Below are 4057 nucleotides of genomic sequence, written 5' to 3' on the forward strand. Positions count from 1 at the left end.
ACCAAACCTAACCTAACCTAACCTAACCTTACCTAACCTAACCTAACCTAACCTAACGTAACCTAACCTAACCTAACCTACTGTAACCTAACCTTACCTAACGTAACCTAACCTAACCCAACCTAACCTAACCTAACCTAATCTAACCTAACCTAACCTAACCAAACCTAACCTAACCTAACCTAACCTAACTTAACCTAACCTAACCTAACCTAACCTAACCTAACGACGGTTGCAAGCGCTTTCACATTAGATATCGCAGTTCCCGACTTGTAATGGTGAAAAACACTGCATCTCACTAAGTGACATTGTTTAATGCGGTTTTATGACGGTTCATATCTTAACCTAACCTAACGTTCGCACTTGTATCTAAAAACGCTCTATTACACTGTTTCGTTAACAATTACGATATTTACATGACCTCACAGTTTTTCACCAACTTATTGCAGTACAGAACGCTGTATCTAGCTAAATGACATCGTTATTTAAGGTTTCACGATGCTTGCATGCGCTTTAACGAGAATATCACAACATAGCAGTTTCGCACTTGTAACGGTACAACACGCAGTACCTGGCTTGTTCAAGCCGGTTTGTGTGCTTTCACAACATTTCACCTATTGCAGTTTCGTACTCGCAATAAAACAACACTATCTCGTTAGATGACGTCCTTTTTGGTCGTTTCACGACGCTACCTAGCTTAAACTAACATAACAACCTAATATAACCTTCGCAGTTCTATCGTTAGAAAACGTTTTACTCGCTACTTTACAATGTTTTCTACAAGATTACGATGGTTTCATGCGCTTTCACATTAGATATCGCAGTTCCCGACTTGTAATGGTGAAAAACACTGCATCTCACAAAGTGACATTGTTTAATGTGGTTTTACGACGGTTCATATCTTGACCTAACCTAACGTTCGCACTTGTATCTAAAAACGCTCTATTACACTGTTTCGTTCACATTTAAGATATTTGCATGACCTCACAGTTTTTCACCAACTTATTACAGTACAGAACGCTGTATCTCGCTAAATGACATCGTTCTTTAAGGTTTCACGATGCTTGCATGCGCTTTAACGAGAATATCACAACATAGCAGTTTCGCACTTGTAACGGTACAACACGCAGTATTTGGCGTGTTCATGCCGTTTTGTGTGCTTTGACAACATTTCACCTATCGCAGTTTCGTACTCGCAATAAAACAACACTATCTCGTTAGATGACGTTGTTTTTGGTGGTTTCACGACGCTACCTGGCTTAAACCAACATAACTCAACCTAACTAAACCTTCGCGCTTCTATCGTTAGAAAACGTTTTATTCGCTACTTTACATTGCTTTCTACAACATTACGACGGTTTCAAGCGCTTTCACATTACATATCGCAGTTCCCGACTTGTAATGGTGAAAAACACTGCATCTCACTAAGTTACATTGTTTAATGCGGTTTTACGACGGTTCATATCTTAACCTAACCTAACCTAACCTAACCCAACCCTACCCAACCTAACCTAACCTAAACTAACCTAACCCAACCTAACCTAACCTAACCTAACCTAACCTAACCAAACCTAACCTAACATAACCTAACCTAACCTAACCTAACCTTACCTAACCTAACCTAACCTAACGTAACCTAACCTAACCTAACCTAACGTAACCTAACCTAACCTAACCCAACCTAACCCAACCCAACCCAACCACACCCAACCCAACCTAACCTATCCTAACCTAACCTTACCTAACCTAACCTAACCTAACCTACTGTAACCTAACCTTACCTAACCTTACGTAACCTAACCTAACCTAACCCAACCTAACCTAACCTAACCTAACCTAATCTAACCTAACCTAACCTAACCAAACCTAACCTAACCTAACCTAACCTAACGTAACCTAACCTAACCTAACCTAACCTAACGACGGTTTCAAGCGCTTTCACATTAGATATCGCAGTTCCCGACTTGTAATGGTGAAAAACACTGCATCTCACTAAGTGACATTGTTTAATGCGGTTTTACGACGGTTCATATGTTAACCTAACTTAACGTTCGCACTTGTATCTAAAAACGCTCTATTACACTGTTTCGTTAACAATTACGATATTTACATGACCTCACAGTTTTTCACCAACTTATTGCAGTACAGAACGCTGTATCTCGCTAAATGACATCGTTCTTTAAGGTTTCACGATGCTTGCATGCGCTTTAACGAGAATATCACAACATAGCAGTTTCGCACTTGTAACGGTACAACACGCAGTATCTGGCTTGTTCATGCCGTTTTGTGTGCTTTCACAACATTTCACCTATTGCAGTTTCGTACTCGCAATAAAACAACACTATCTCGTTAGATGACGTCCTTTTTGGTGGTTTCACGACGCTACCTAGCTTAAACTAACATAACAACCTAATATAACCTTCGCACTTCTATCGTTAGAAAACGTTTTACTCGCTACTTTACAATGCTCTCTACAACATTACGACGGTTTCATGCGCTTTCACAATAGATATCGCAGTTCCCGACTTGTAATGGTGAAAAACACTGCATCTCACTTAGTGACATTGTTTAATGCGGTTTTACGACGGCTCATATCTTAACCTAACCTAACGTTCGCACTTGTATCTAAAAACGCTCTATTACACTGTTTCTTTCACATTTAGGATATTTGCATGACCTCACAGTTTTTCACCAACTTATTACAGTACAGAACGCTGTATCTCGCTAAATGACATCGTTCTTTAAGGTTTCACGATGCTTGCATGCGCTTTAACAAGAATATCACAACATAGCAGTTTCGCACTTGTAACGGTACAACACGCAGTATTTGGCTTGTTCATGCCGTTTTGTGTGCTTTCACAACATTTCACCTATTGCAGTTTCGTACTCGCAATAAAACAACACTATCTCGTTAGATGACGTCGTTTTTGGTGGTTTCACGACGCTACCTGGCTTAAACTAACATAACTCAACCTAACATAACCTTCGCGCTTCTATCGTTAGAAAACGTTTTACTCGCTATTTTACATTGCTTTCTACAACATTACGACGGTTTCAAGCGCTTTCACAATAGATATCGCAGTTCCCGACTTGTAATGGTGAAAAACACTGCATCTCTCTAAATGATATTGTTTAATGCGGTTTTACGACGGTTCATATCTTAATTCACATAAAAAACAGCGCCAAAAAACGAGAGACAATTTGGCGCTGTTTTTTATGTGAATCATGTCGTACCAACTCGCCCAAGCAACCACGTTAGCTCATATCTTAACCTAACCCAACCCAACCTAACCTAACCTAAACTAACCTAACCCAACCCAACCTAACCTAACCTAACCTAACCAAACCTAACCTAACATAACCTAACCTAACCTAACCAAACCTAACCTAACATAACCTAACCTAACCTAACCTAACCTAACCTTACCTTACCTAACCTAACCTAACCTAACCTAACCTAACCCAGCATAACCCAACCCAACCCAACCCAACCTAACCTAACCTAACCTAACCAAACCTAACCTAACCTAACGTAACCTAACCTAACCTAACGTAACCTAACGTAACCTAACCCAACCTAACCCAACCCAACCCAACCCAACCCAACCACACCCAACCCAACCTAACCTAACCTAACCTAACCTTACCTAACCTAACCTAACCTAACCTAACGTAACGTAACCTAACCTAACGTAACCTAACCTAACCTTACCTAACCTAACGTAACCTAACCTAGCCTAACCCAACCTAACCTAACCTAACCTAATCTAACCTAACCTAACCTAACCAAACCTAACCTAACGTAACCTAACCTAACCTAACCTAACCTAACCTAACCTAACGACAGTTGCAAGCGCTTTCACATTATATATCGCAGTTCCCGACTTGTAATGGTGAAAAACACTGCATCTCACTAAGTGACATTGTTTAATGCGGTTTTACGGCGGTTCATATCTTAACCTAACCTAACGTTCGCACTTGTATCTAAAAACGCTCTATTACACTGTTTCGTTAACAATTACGATATTTACATGACCTCACAGTTTTTCACCAACTT

Source organism: Rhipicephalus microplus, unplaced genomic scaffold, assembly GCF_043290135.1.
Source record: "Rhipicephalus microplus isolate Deutch F79 unplaced genomic scaffold, USDA_Rmic scaffold_46, whole genome shotgun sequence".
Lineage (NCBI taxonomy): Eukaryota > Metazoa > Arthropoda > Arachnida > Ixodida > Ixodidae > Rhipicephalus > Rhipicephalus microplus.